Source organism: Pseudoliparis swirei, chromosome 7 (genome assembly GCF_029220125.1).
Source record: "Pseudoliparis swirei isolate HS2019 ecotype Mariana Trench chromosome 7, NWPU_hadal_v1, whole genome shotgun sequence".
Taxonomy (NCBI): domain Eukaryota; kingdom Metazoa; phylum Chordata; class Actinopteri; order Perciformes; family Liparidae; genus Pseudoliparis; species Pseudoliparis swirei.
In genome coordinates this window covers 12839278-12854999 of record NC_079394.1, presented here as the reverse complement: position 1 = coordinate 12854999, position 15722 = coordinate 12839278, and the positions used below count along the sequence as shown (strand labels likewise).

Here is a 15722-nt window from a genome sequence, read left to right as displayed (position 1 = left end):
GTGCTGTTCCCATGGAGCCAGTGTTTTATTTTACCTTGAAATGAATCACAGAGTAAAGGCAGACATCGACCGACGGAGTTGCCATGTTTATGGCTTCCTCCCAAATTTCCATCCACAGTTCCTTTTGCGCAAGTGAAAGACATTGATTTTCGCTCGGCGAAAAAGCAAAAAGAGATTATTGACGAGAGTGTCAATGGAAACGTGCCCACAACCCGATGTATCAACAGAATAGTCCTAACGCTCATACGCCGAGTGAAGCCGAAGTAGATGCATGACAAGTTGAAGTAATAGCCTGTCTTGTTGAGCTGATAAACCCATATTCTGAATCATTAGTCCCACATCCAACAATGAGGCACAGTACAATAATCACAAGGCACACCGTTTTGAACTGAAATTGTGTCTCCTTCAGGATATAATGGTCATTTCTAAAGAAGAACGACATTAAAAAAAGCAAAACAATGCCGTGCATGGACCCCAACATGGCCGCCAAGGGTTGTTGTGGTCACGTGAGTGAATACGCTCTATAGAGACCACTTGTACTCGTAGTGGAATACAAACAGGTTCCTATCTGCCACCGCCGTCCACATCGTTATGTTCTACACACACAAACACATCGATTCCACGATCTTTAAGCAACATCCAAGCCGACCTTTTTCCCCTCTGGGTCTCTGGCACGAAAACACACACTCGACATGAGCAGCCGCCCTCTCCACCGTGATATAGACGTTAACGTCGGCGTTGGCAGCACTCTGGAAGCCGTTGGCAGGACCTGTGCTCTGAACATGGCGCCACTCCAGAGGCTTTCCATCCCATCGCCATTTAGTGACTCCCCCCCCCCCCTCGCAGGTTGAGGGTCATTTTTCTCAGATTGATCGACTAGATAGTTTTTAAAAAAGGAACGGCGGGGGGGGGGGGGGGCAATTTGTTTGAGTTCTAAAAGAAGAAACAAAAATCAATGATGCTGTGCTTTGGACACTCCTCTTTTTGAAACTGGAAGAAAAAAAGAGGAAGAGCCAAACTGAGAGAGGTTGAGAAAGGAAACTTTTAATTGGCTGCACAGCTGCGTTTTGTCGTAGATTTTCATTTGTCAGGAGTGCAGAGCGCCGTGATAGGAAACTAATACTCACTGTAAACAACGGCGACAGGATTTACAGAAGCCAGTCACCCTCCAGGTGCATCCGTCCGACTCCCCGTGTACCAGTTATGTGTGAGGAAGAGTGAGACTGTTATGTGTGAGGAAGAGTGAGACTGTTATGTGAGCCAAGACCAACGAGCTCATGATTAAGTTGTGTCTTATTTTTTTCCGTCCTTTTCACTGTCACAGAAGAAAAAGAAAATCCGCTGGGAAAAAAAAGTTTTTTGGGGATCATTTGCATGCGAGCTCGGCCCAGCAATGGAATGAAATATGACACGGCAATTTAATTACTCTTTTGGACTCGTCCGGCCTCACAGTATAAATATTGATTCGGGCCCTTCACTCTCTCTCTCGCTCTCTCTTCAGATTCCCTCTCACTTCTTCATCCGCCGCTTCCATCTTCCCACATAAAGTATTTCGATCTCTTTCTTTCTAAAGCACTCCCTCTCCTTCTGTGTGACACACACACTCAGCGCTACTGCTGCTGCCTCCTCCTCAATATGTTCTCCTTTTAGTCCATCCACCTCTCTCACCCCCCTGCTGCCCATCTGTCCATTTCTTCGTCTGTTGGTGCATGTCAGGTTTGCGTGGCAAAAAGACTAGATATGCAATTCTGCCTCTCGAGGGGTGCCCCCCCCCCCTTCCCCAGTGTGACCACAGTGGGCGCTCTATCTACACGCCTGCACTCTCGCCCGTTAACGGGCCCTGAAATCCCACGCAATCTTCTTCCATGCGACAGGGCTTTACTGGAGGGAGATGGGGGGGTCCCCGGTCACGCCTTTTTACAGAGCAGGGAAAAGAGAAGACACAGAGGAGAAGGAGTATCCCCCCCTCCCCTCTCCTCCCTCCCCCGCCCACCGACATCTCCCATGTGGACTTGTATAAACTCGTTGGCCCCGCGCAGCTCTCCGTGGGAGGGATACCAGCCCAGAGACGAGGCCCTGACTGAATGCATTAGCCGTGTTGTGGCTGCCAGAGAGAGAGAGAGAGAGAGGTGTAGTGAAACGCTGGTGGAGTCAAACAAACAGGAAAAAAAGCTGTCGGGGATTAAACACGTTAAGTTAAAGATGCCCATTTTTTAAGCGTTTAAAGGAGATCAGAGAGCGGCGCTCTGAGCTCGGTGGACCTTCCTCCTAAAGCTTTTCTGAGTCAGAGGGGGTGAAGAGAAACCTGCAGCATCCGTAACAGCCCTGGCGTTTTGTAAACAACAGATCCGTCCTCTCAAGGACTAAGTGTTTCTACAGAGCTCTTAACAGGCTGAATGCCTAACAGGGGGTGTCTAAACAAGAGATGGAGACTTGAGTCTCTTGTCGGAGCCTTCGTCCACGAAAAGTTAATGCAAACAGCTTTTGTCTCATTCGCGTTAAATGGATTGCATCACAAGACGTGAACTTTTTAATAAGTTTGAAAGAAGCCGAGAAACAATTAAGAAGATGGATCCGTCAATAGTGTCTCCCTCGCACACACACGGCGGTGCCACGTGGGCTATTAGGCCTTTCAGAAAGCCTGCACTTTCAACCCACTCGCTCTTCCTCCTTCACAGGGTCACGAAAACATCCAATTTCGTAACGGCTCACTCATGCGAATCATCAGCGATGAAGCCTCGGGGGACGATGGCGACGGGCCGACGCATCGTTAACGCTGCGTGTAGCTGGAGCGGGAAAAAGGAGGAATGGCCGAGGCGTGACCTGCCGGCAGATTAATCCACCGGACGATGAAAACGAGGTCAGCGACCGCGGGCCGCGGACACCAGCGCGAGACGGCGGTAATCGGTCGATGCCGCGAGGTCGCACCGGAAAATAATGTGGAATGAAACCGCGACGACGGGGGGAACGGAGAGAGAGAGAGAGAGAGAGAGAGAGAGGCCGACGGAGGGAACGTGGATGCTCGGCCTCCTCGGTTCTCGCCTGACGACGATGGCTCTGATGTTTTTGTGTCCGCGTCAGCCCTGAACGTCTCGGCAAGTTGCATTTTTGTCGATTTTTTTGTAATTTATTCGTACTTAAAAGGATAATTTTTGGGAGGGATCAGCATTTTCTCAAATCTGATCAATCACCAACGTCCTTGCGGTCCAATTAAAAATAACTTGCGATGTACGCCTATTAATGTGCGGAAATTGTTTGCTTGTGAGTAAACAAAGCAACATTGAGGAGGACAGAAAAGACTTCAAGGTCAAGACAGGGCGGCTCATAAGAGACCCCCAACTGTCCCTTTAATGGGGCAATAACCATGTTTTTTACTGGCCTCTCAGCACAAAACGACCATCATATATCTGCCAAGCAATGATAGGGTTACGCTTTGAAAACTCCTTTTCTGCCTCATAATCCCCTCCAAAGTCCAGATACTGAACAAGTTATGGAGTTCATTCTTCATCCTGTCGCTGACAATGACAAAGCCCTATTTGTATTAGTTATTAATGTCATTTCCATTAGGCTGCTTTACATCCCCGCATGATGTTTCTGTGGGATCTCTAGTGCTTTAATTACCTGCTGTATACCTATAATGGGAAAATGTGACTTGTTTTTCTATTCCCAGGCTTGTCTTTGCATGAATGATGATGTTCCCAACAACAACATCACACTTTTTGGGGTGGAAACGTTTTGCTTTTGACATTTCGCTAATAAGTCTGTCGAAATTTGTCAGAGAACTTTAACCGTGAACATGTGAAGTACGAGTGTTGCCTAAACTTGTGAAGTACGAGTGTTGTCTAAACATGTAAAGTACTAGTGTTGCCTAAACATGTAAAGTACTAGTGTTGCCTAAATATGTGAAGTACTAGTGTTAAAGGAGCCCTGTCCTTCACCCGGGCTACTGAGGCATCTTGGTTCCTCCGGCTAGATGGTTGACGCGCTCTGTGGTTCTGCTGCTTGCTGTTCGTTTCCAATAACTTGCCTCCGAGACTCTCAATGTTGTTGCTAGGGTTTTAATTTAGTGAAGTCCGGTACAAACAGTTCACCAGCTCACCGTGATGCGGTCAAAACCTATTTCCCCGTTCCGGGGTCAAAACACCTGCTGTCGCCAATTACCTGGTGATTAATGTAGGCGGACAAATAACAGCAACAGCGCCACCCAGTGTATACATAACATACATGCACCTACACACAACATTTGGCTCTTACACACCGGCCCCTAATTGTTCATGCAGGTAGACATAACAATTCAAATAAAATACAAAACAAAAAGTAGCCAAATACTGGGCCCTAATTTACACCCTGCAGCAAAGACAGTTGCTTACGATAATGTTGGCCTTTGTCTGCAATCTCACAGAACGTACAAGTCCCCTTTTGTCAGCAAACTTTTTGATTGGTCCAAAGTAATCTACCCCTGTGTTAGTGAATGGTGGTAGATCAGGAAGGACTCTCTCTAGGAAGATCTGCCATCTTCTGTTCAATTGCTCTTCCATTGTAGCGTCGACAAAAGCTGCATTCGGCAATTACCTTTCTGACAGCTGAATTGGCGTTTGTAATCCAAAACCTCTTCCTCACTGAGGAAAGCGTATAAGCTCGTCCACCATGGCCAAGATTGTGGTGAATATTCTTGAGGATGAGCATAGATACGTGTGGATCTTTGCAGAGGATGAGTGGATGTTTGGCTTCCTCAGGCATTGCTCCTCTGCCCAACCTTCCTCCAACTCTTAATAGCCCATCTTCCAAAATTGGATCCAGCTTATAAACAGGACTCTGCTGGCTCACGGTTGCTTTCCTGGATGACAGGTCAGAAATTTCCTCACTGTGACTTTGTCCCTGACAGTATCTGATGGCAATTTCTGCTCCTATTAGATCATCCAGTGTCAAGATCATCCTATTTGACTCAGCTGTGATCCTCTGTCGTTTAGCAACCCGCTTTGACCTATTCTGACTGGTGTCCTCCAAATGATGAACCACAGATACCTCCAATTGCTTTCTCTGGCGAGTCTGTGTCAACAACATGGTCTTTAATCGGAGGAACCAGGCAACTGCTGTTTTGAGCCTCCTCCAGTTGGAAAAGTAGGCAATAAGTTGGTCAGTAGGACTAGGCACGTCCAATACACCGATGAAATTTACTGTTGCCTCTTTTCTCACCTCTTGGTCGTCTGAGTCCACTAAGACTTCCAACACAGTCTTAGGCCAGTCCTCTTCATGCTTCCAGAGAAATCCAGGACCTTCAAGCCACCTGCTACCCTTCGCAAAGTCTGAGGCCTTCATTCCCCTTGACGCGTCGTCGGCTGGATTGTCTTTGGAACCGACATATCCAGCCACAGCGAAGTTATTGGGCAGATAGACCTCTTGTTTCCTGAAAGGCAACTTCAAACAATATTTCCCATCCTGAAGTACTGCAGAGCGCTCCATGGTTTCCAGAAACTTGAGGTCTTCTCTGGACATGTCCTTCTCCTCTGTCTTTTCATTAAAGTCATGATTGTACTGATAAGCCAGCATTTCTTCCAGTTTGCACACAGAGATCCTGTTCACTGTAGCAGAGGAAATATCTGCCCCTATAGCACCACTGTTTCCATTCAGTGGACCATTAACAGCCCATCCTAGCACGGTCCTGATAGCAGATGGGCCATTCCCACGGCTGTTGATGACCTCCCAAGGTTCCAATATCTTGGGAGCGTCAGTTCCAATCAACAGGTCCACGCTTGCCTTTAGGTCTGGGATGTGAACTTTTGACAAATACGACCAGTTAGCGAGGTCTTCAGGTGTCACCATGTTATCAGCAGTGACTGGCATTTTCTTTTGTGTCAACACGTCTGGTAAAATATAAAAGTCGTCACTGTCCAGACCAGATACCTCCAAACCACACAGTGTGAGCTGGTACTACAGTTTCCTGTCCCATTGTCTGCAGCAAGAAATTGGTTCTTTTGCCTGTAATATTCAGCTTCTGCATTAGATGTTCGGAGCAGAATGTGGCTGAACTCCCAGGGTCCAGGAAGGCATACGTTTTAATAATGCGATTTCCTTTTGCAGATTTCACCTTGACGGGGAGGATTGATAGAACACAACGGTCCTTACCGGCCCCTGTATGCCCACACGTTTTCAGTGAAGTTGGCTGTTCGCTAGATGATTCTTTTAACTGTGCAAGCCCTGGTATTCTTCTTTTGATATGAAGCACAGTGGGATGAGTTTTACCACAAACTTTGCAAGACAAGCGCCTTTCGCAATCTCGGCTCATGTGCCCAATACATAAGCACGCAAAGCAAACTCTCTGTTCCCTCAGAAAGTGAAGTTTCTCCTTGTGTTCCCTTCCATTGAACAGTTTGCACTCCTCTAATGAGTGATTTTTAGTGCAACATAGGCACCCAGATTCCTCAGTTTTCCCTGCACTGTAAACCCGAACGTCCAAATTAATCAAATAGATTAAGTAGTGTATACTCAAAGTTTTAGAGAAAGTTCTACTAACTTAAATATGTCAAGTTGGTGGAACATGTTCTTCTTTTTGAGTAATTTTAACTAATATATTTTGATTAAATGGAACTATTTTGTAAAACATAACGTACGCCCAACGTAATAGAATTTAGTAATTATATGCTGCAAATGATAAAGTCCTGTTATTTCTATTGTTTTAAATATGGATGATTTTAAAATAAACCTAAATCACATGCTAAAATACAATAAAAGTGTAAAATACACAGTAAAATGTGCTTTTAGTTGTTTTTTAGTCAGTATCATAAAAGACTATTGAAGTTGTCATGATAATACAAAATAACTAGTAACATATCAACGACAAATAAAACGTAACGCTGAAAATTCACATTCAACTTGTAGTGTAAATCAACTTGGAGTCATCACGTGTTTTGGCCGTTATCAAAGTGCATTATGGGGATTTCGCGGGAGTCGTTACTTTACTTTCGTCCTGAACCCTTTCGCACGAGGCTGTGGTGTCATCGTCGACTCGGACTGTTTTCAAGGTGAGTGAGATCTTAAGTGTTTTTATATATACGTTAATATGTGTAATGTGTTTAGTTACATTATGTTACAATCAGCCAGTTGCCAAACCTCGAAAAACTAAAACTTAAACTAATTTCCTAGACTTTGCGAGAGACATTACGAGCTAGCTACGTCTGCTTCACTCGCCGAGACTCCAATCCTCTCCCGGAGTCTGTCTCTCAACTTCAGCAGTGGCTGGTTTGAGCTCAGAGACACAAGTGGCGGCTAACGTTGGCTAACGTACGCTCCTCGTGTACTAAGGTACTATAGCTAACGCACGTCGGTTCGCGCAAGCTAACGTAACGACGTACCAGCGGAGGAGCACGAGGTGTTCCACTAAACTACCTTGTTCGACTGAGAACATCGCGGCTATGACGTACGCTAGCTAACGTAACTTGACAGTGATCTCCCGTGCTTCTCTGTTGGTTCACGGGCAGCGCCCGGTGTTTATGCTTGACTATTCACGTCACTCGCATCTCTGGCATTTCTTTTGTTTTTGTGCACGTCAAATAAAAAACACGTTATTGTTAGACCCTGTATGGCAAATCCTAGATAGATAGTGTTTTACGGTGGTGTTATTGAGACTTGCATGTAAGCTGCATAAATGAAATGTTTAGATATGCCACCAACAAATTATGTATTGTCAACTATGTTTGTCAGTGCATTATACCAGCGGTTCCTAACCTGGGTGTCAGGACCTCACAGGCTGTTGCATGGGAATCACAACGTGTTGTGGGAAGAGTCCTTAAGTAAGAAATATCAAAGAACAACACAGAAAAATCTTGTTTGAAGAAATAAAATGAAATAATTGACAGTAATTGTACTATGGCATAGCATTTGCATCAACCTCTCTCCACAAAAAAAAAAAAGCCTTCCTAAAAAGGTGGCCAACCAGTAAAATATTTTTGGACTCATTTAAAGGTTAAGAACCACACATTATATATTTTTAGAATGAGAAAAATTGTGCCAAAAAATTGTTTGTAATAGCATTCAAAACTCAGTCTTTCCTTTTCTTCTCTTCTCTGATGAATAGGGAAACAGTTACTGGTCCTTTTTTAGTCAGTGTTCTTTCAAATCAAATATTTACTTTTAGTTTTAAATCGCATACAAAAATGGAACACATGCAATTTTAAAGCAGTGTTAGCTGTAGTCCATGATCATGTTTTGGTAAGCTAATAGTAATTAACTTGTTATATTAATTAGTAAGTAATAGTAAATCTGTTTTAAAAGTTTTAGATGTTGGTCTAAACTTTGTCATTTTTTTCTTTGCCTTTTAGGTTGCTGGTTCCAAAATGATCTGGAAGTGTAAGTTGTGCGCAGCTTCTTGCACCTCCAGAATGCAGTTATTTAAACACTGTAGGCTGCAGCACAGCCACTTTTCCAGAATCAGCCCTCTTCCATGCCTCTACACCGATTGCATTTGCACGTTTCAGACACTTAATTCATTGAGTACTCATTTATCAAGATATCATACAGCACAACCTAGCAGTTGTACAGAGCAGAGTCAGGGCCTGTGTTATTCAAATGCCCCTTATGCACATTTCAGCAACCCTTTTCTAATTCAGCCGTTTTCAGTCATCTCAGAAAGCATTTGAAAAATCATGAAACGGTGACATGCCCATATAAGGATTGTAGCTATATCACAAATGTGTACTCCTCGTTCAATTCTCATAAAAGTAGAGAACACCAAGCAGGTCTTGCATCTGACTTTCAAACTGATATTGTCAGTGAGGATCCCCATATTCTTCAAGCCAGTATTTCTGAGGAAACTAGTGATTCGCATGAAGAATGCCCAGACCAGAGCAGAGAAGTGGGGAACGGTGATCAGTGTGACACTGGCAGTCTAAGAAATCAACTTAAAACAAATTTAGCTTCTTTATGTCTAAAGATGCAGGCTATCCTTCATGTCTCGAACACAGCTATTCAGGAAATAGTAGACCACTTGAATCAGATCTTCTGAGGTAATATGGATCATCTCTCTTTAAGTGAAAATTTTGATTCTTATTCATTTGCCCGCTATTGTCGGCTTAATAAATGTGCTAGATTCTTCAAATTGAATGTTTTTTTATTTGTTGCTGTTATTTCAATGTAGTTGTATGCAGAGTTCCAGAGGATAACCAATCAGAACCTGCCCAACCGATTCTATGCTGAGCTTGACCGCCATCTTCCACGACTAATGACTTTATTTAGGCAGAAGGCATCAAGAACTGGAAAGACAGCAGATGCTCTGGCTGAAATTTTAAAAATCCACGATGAACAGGTAAATAGATTATTACACACTTCATAGGTTGAACCGGTGGAACTTCGAACAGGTTCAATGACTCAAATGAGCTTTGTGAATTTTGCAATTAGTCCACTCTGTGTTTGACATTTGTTTGATTGCATTAAAGATGTGAACAGGTTATTTGTGGCCATATGTTCTGAATGGATTATTTTAAATGTACAAATGTGTTTTTATCTGAATAGGAAAACCAGGACATACACACCAAACGTACGACTGTTCTCCACGGCCTCCCTGTCTATCTGTGCGAGGATGTATCTGGATTCTTCAGAACCTGCACAGTGAGTCTTCTTAAGTCACTAACAGATTCTACGTGTGCATGATGTAAACAGTTCATCAAAATACTAATATCTTTTAGGACTTACCTTTGTTTAGTCTACCCATACACTTTTCGGGTATAGTCTGTTTTCGCCTCACTACAAAGGAACTGTATTGGCAAGTGAGAAGATGTTCAGTAAAACATGTTCCTGTAAATGTCCTTTAGCTTGGTTTCAGTCTCTCACCACTTGGATTCTCTGGTAATTTGGTTGATTTGTGTGTGCAGAACATGGATCTTATGTTGTTCCCCTCTTACAATGAGACACAGGTCTCCCTTGTAAAAGAGGCCTTGGTTTTCATTGGGACTTGGTTAAGGAAATATACATTATGTCATCTGTGCTGTTCCATGTGTTAGTTTGTGATTGGTATCTCTTTTTCATTCATTCAGGACGAGTCTGATGAGCCAGAGCTTGATGGGGTTGCAGTGGGCCTCCTTACTGTCACCAGTGACAATAATGTGAAAATCTCTGTGATTATTGAAAGTGATGTCATGGTTAGTCTCCCCAGACTTGGTGATGCCTTCCTGGTAGTCTTTGGATTCATGTATGCACTACACCTCAGCTACCCCAAAGCACTTACCAAGACTTTTGAGTTCATTCAAAAGATCTTACTTGGCCTAGAAAGTGGCAAACTGTCACCGAAGTTGCAGACCCTCAAGAATGTTTTGATGACCTAGAAACGGAAGGCTGCAGCGGTATACCATTATAAAAGGTTCAACATGTTCAAGTTAAAAGGTCTATGATCACGTCTTGCAGCTTTGCAATGCAGCGCCATCATGTGATCTGTTCATGTATGTTATTGTGTTGTGTATTATGGAGGGGAAAAAGGCAGAGGTCATGGTTCTCGGGTTGTTATCTTTGTGCAGATACTTTTTTTTTAAATTCTTTTATGCCTCATGTACGTGTTTCCTGTTAATGTCAATTTATCAACAATATTTAACCCACTATAGCGGTAAAGATCATCATTATCTTTTAAACGTAAAGATACAATTTATTTTGGAAGTTTAACTTTGGCTGCAAAGTTGAAATGTTTTATTTGTTGTGCCCATATTCATTCAAATAATTAAAATGATCAGCCACTATAAAGATGGAAGTTTTCTTTTTTTCCTGAAAATGTTCTGAAACAGTTCTGTTGTATTTAATCCAAAATGCTGCACTATATACTCAGGAAGCCAAGAGCAGTGTTTTTTCGCTGTAAAAAAAATGTTGGTATTGTTTTATGTCACCAGCTCTAAGTTTAAGCTCTACAATTTATTAAAGTATATTTTCAAATTATTTATTTTAATATTGCAGTGTGCTAAATGTGAGTGCAAGAAAATACTGTTCAATAGATAGATGTTCATGACTTAAATTTTGAGTTTGTTAAACTCAATGTAATTGAGGCAATAAATTGCCACAAAAAAATTAAGTTTAGAGTCTTATCTTTTTAAGTAAACAAATTCAAAACATTTGACTAATGTGAACTCGAAAACATTGAGTTTGGTTAACATGAAATGGTGTGGTTGTGTACTTTATTTTTTAAAGTTCTGTGAACTTATTCCAGTGGTTTGAAAACTTGAACATTTTAAGTACTAATAACTGAAAATAATTGAGTTGAGCTAAATTAACACTTTAATTTAAGCTGTAATCAAAAGGTACAAGTAGCAAGTCATCAAACTTTTTAAGTTCTGCAAAATCAAATAAAAAAGTTCATTCACTCAAAACATTTGAGGCAATATATTGCCTCAAATTTTTTGAGTTCTACTAACTTATTCGGGTTTACAGTGTGGTTCTGATGTTGGTTTCCTAGCTCCCTCAGGCCAGTCCCTAGATGTTACTGTCGTCGCAACAACATTTCTCCTTCCTATGTTGCTGGGCTGGGATTTAAACCGTGTCCCAGTAACACCAGTTGATGCGCCCTGTATGTCACCAAACAAAGGGTCAAAAAGAATTTTGATATGACGCTCAATGAATGTGACCAGATCCATGAAGTGAGCTCTCTGGCTGGTCGCTTCCATTATCCCATGAGCTTTGGTTCTCCATTGCTCCCTCATCTTGAATGGTAACTTCCACATAATGGCTCTCATGTTTACAGGCATATCCAGTTCCTGCATGTACTGGAGCTCCTCCATAACATTGCAGCAACCACGTAAAAACAAAGCATAGGCTTGAAGTGCTTTACCATCTTCAGATTTTATTGCTTGCCAGGACAAAGCCTTGTCCATGTATGCTGCTGCAATCTTATACTGATTACCAAAGTGTTCCTGGAGAAGACCCTTTGCCACTTCATAGCCACGCTCTGGAGCCATATGTTGGCAGCTACGCACCAGCTCTCGCGGCTGTCCTCTTGTAAATTGTTCCAAATAATACAAACAATCCGCCTTTGGTGCCTTTTCCTCCACTCCTTGTTCAAAGGCTTTAACAAAGCTTTTGTACTGTAGAGGGTCCCCTTCGAATGTAGGAATGTCTCTTGGCGGCAGAGATGATGAACGCTGCTGTTGCACCAGAGGCAGTTATTTCAATTTGCCTGTCCATGATGGCAAGCATGTCTTCAGAAGGATTTGTGCGGATTTGAGGGTTGGTAGAATACCTTTCTTCGTCCTGAGCGGATGTTAGTTGATGCTGAACGCGATGCGCTCCCAACCTACTGTTGTCCTGCTGTTGTTCGTTAGGACTGTATCGCTGTTGTGAAATTGTTTCAAACATTTGTTGTGTTTGCTTTGGTCGCACATCCTGTAACAGTGGTATATTCCATTGTGTCATGTCGTCTTGCTTCTTAGATTCTGCTTCCGGCTTGTACTCCTTTGCCATAGGGTTTAAGCTGTTAACAAATTCTCGTTTCCTTTTTTCCTTTTCGAAATATGAAGCCATGCCATCGGAGGGTGTCCGAGAAGAACCTTTCAGATTAGAGGCCTGTAATACTGTCAACATAGCAGCGGAAGCAGCTATTTCAGTGTCCAAGTCATGCTGTTGCCTTCTCCTCCTCAGCTGTTGCTCCTGCTCTTCCAGTACATGACTTTTCCTCCTCAGCTGTTGCTCCTGCTCTTCCAGTACATGGCTTTCCTTTAAAGCTGCCGCGCGAGCGATCAATGCAGCTCTCTTTGCCTCCACTTGTACCCTTACAGAGGAGGTGGTACTTGATTTCCCACTTCTATTACTCCTTTGACTTGAGTGTTTACTACCCATATTAGAAACACTGTCACTAGATTAACACCATCCTCCACTTTTTCATACACATTACCTTCATATGATGAAACCCACAACACTGCATCAGCAATACATTCATCGTTAAACATCATTTTTGCTTTAAACCATGTTTCATGTTTTTCCCCTTCATCACACGGCAGTATACCCAACAAAAGTGTATGCATGCATTTTGCTTCATCACACGCCTCAATCAACTCTTCAAGAACACATAGTACCTGTGTTTTATCACCCTGAGATATAAAACATTGAATTGATTTTCTCTTGACACTTGCTCTATTTAACTTCGCTTTTCTATCACTTTGCAACGTTTCTATTTTATCAGCAAGCGCCTTAGCAGTGAGCTTAACAACCCGTTTTTGCGTTTCAAGACCGCCAGGCACACCGAGTTTAGTATCAGCTTGCACATGAGTGTCAACAGTATTGTCCAGCGCCGCGTCACGCTTCTCCATGATAAAATGTCAATAGTCCATCACAACAAAGTCAAAAGCAAAGTCTATTGTTTGTGTCCGACCTCTTCGGCAACCAATGCATTGGGTTTTGTCCAGTCACGTGTGCTCACGATTTAAATGGCCATAAACAGTGTAGCGCTACTCATACCTCCTCGCATTGGGCGCCGTGTGGATCCGGTTGTGCGATTGGTCCACCGCTGATGCTGCGTAGCGGCGTAGCTCCGTCCTGCTGATGCTGCACAGCTGGTGTTGCGCAGCGGCGTAGCTCCGTCCTCCAACCCCGCCACACATCCAAACGGCTCCCGCAGCTCCTCCTGGTTCTCGATTCTCCTCCTCGCCTCCGTTACGTCCCAGACGTGCCGAAAGTTTGTAAACCAAGTTCCATCTGTGGTGGAACCTAGGTTTTGACTAATGTTAAAGGAGCCCTGTCCTTCACCCGGGCTACTGAGGCATCTTGGTTCCTCCGGCTAGATGGTTGACGCGCTCTGTGGTTCTGCTGCTTGCTGTTCGTTTCCAATAACTTGCCTCCGAGACTCTCAATGTTGTTGCTAGGGTTTTAATTTAGTGAAGTCCGGTACAAACAGTTCACCAGCTCACTGTGATGCGGTCAAAACCTATTTCCCCGTTCCGGGGTCAAAACACCTGCTGTCGCCAATTACCTGGTGATTAATGTAGGCGGACAAATAACAGCAACAGCGCCACCCAGTGTATACATAACATATATGCACCTACACACAACATTTGGCTCTTACAACTAGTGTTGTCTAAACATGTAAAGTACTAGTGTTGCTTTAACATGTGAAGTACTAGTGTTGTCTAAACTTGTGAAGTACTAGTGTTGTCTAAACATGTGAAGCAGTGGCGGTGCGTCCATAGGGGGCACTAGGGCGCCGCCCCTCTTAAAATTTTGAGATAAAAAAAAAGAAGAAAAAAATATAATATATCCTGTCAAAAAACATTATATACCAAATCATTTAAATAGTAAATATACCGTGTTGACGCGCTAAATGTGTGTGGGAGACCGTAAGCCCCTGTCAACAACCACTTAAGTTAAATGTGACATAAATAATATATCGCCACTCATCCTCACAGAGAGAAGCCCCGCCCCATTTTCGGGGCTCCGGCCCAACGTGTGTGCGCAGCAGCGAGCAAACATTTCACGGTCGTTTCGGCAAGGACGGCTTCTCATTGGCGGATGAAACGTGAATCTTGGGGCACAAAAATGTGCGCCCTGGCCAATGACATTGTTTCTTATTTCACGTGACTGGACTATTCGGCAATCAGAGACCGGTATCGTTCCCTCAGCCCAGAGAGCTCCACGGAGCTACAGAGCAGGTTGCTAACGGAGCTGGTTAGCTGGAGCTCAGTCAGTAATGCGCTGTTTAGTTTCCCCTGTCTGTCATTCCAAAGTCCTGGGACTGAAACTCTCTGGACTACAACGGGGTGAGGGATCTAAAGAGCTGCAGACAAGTGTAAGAAGCACGAATCTTGCATCATCTAGCTAACAGCATGGAGCTAACTCGCTAACTGCATGAAGCTAACCCTGTTTGCAGAGCAGAGCAGCAGAAGGAGACCGAACTGGCATCGAAAACACAACGAAGAAGTTCTGAAAAACAGACACATTCCCTCAAGAATAATGGAAACAGGCTGGTTACAGACATGATTGACTTTAACCAGAGAGTTATTGAGAAGTTTGCCAACTTTAAAGAGAGGAGGCTACTTTTCTTTACAGTAGTGGGTCTACTCTGTCAAACACCCAATGTAACATGTGATCTCTTTCTGACTCTATTCTGCTCTGAACCTCTTTCATGTGAGGGTGAAACTCTTTTATTTTGTAAACCTCTGAAACCCAACCCAATGTTCCTTAAAGCTGCTCTGAACCTCTCATGCCCAAAGTTACAGTGTGTTGATAGTTGTTATTGGACAGTGTTGAGCACGCTGTGTTCTTGAAATAAAGCTTTGTTTTTCACAATATTCTACTCAAAACCTCTTTTCTTCTCATTGTTGAGTGCTATTTAAACCGCGTCACCCAACTGCGCCCCCCCCCCAAAAAAAAAAAAATCACCAGCCGCCACTGATGTGAAGTACTAGTGTTGTCTAAACATGTAAAGTACTAGTGTTGCTTTAACCTGTGAAGTACTAGTGTTGCCGAAACATGTAAAGTACTAGTGCAGGGTTTTTCCTGGGTTAAAATGGGTCTTCGGTGCTCCCAAAAAAAAATTATTTCACGGTCTGTATCGCTCTGTCCATTTGCGCACCTCACAGTTGCATATTGATCAGACAAGAAGACACGCTTATCAACTCGATTACTTTTGATCAAAACAGAATGAGGGTTCGGCTGTAGCCTACTTGAAACATACTATTGAGAACATATTCGCTGACATGCACGTGATGAACAGTTTTATTTTTTTTGTTTTTTTCCATCGCGGACTTTTTTTTGCTTTAAGG

General features: G+C 43.3%; 1 long non-coding RNA gene across 1 annotated transcript; it reads left to right on the top strand.

Annotated features, from left to right (window-relative positions):
- The first annotated feature begins 9061 nt into the window (after positions 1 to 9061).
- LOC130197059 (uncharacterized) lies at positions 9062 to 10094 on the top strand. Its single transcript, XR_008832369.1, has 3 exons — positions 9062 to 9301; positions 9508 to 9603; positions 10029 to 10094. It is a non-coding gene; the product is annotated as an uncharacterized LOC130197059 (long non-coding RNA).
- Positions 10095 to 15722: the final 5628 nt, after the last annotated feature.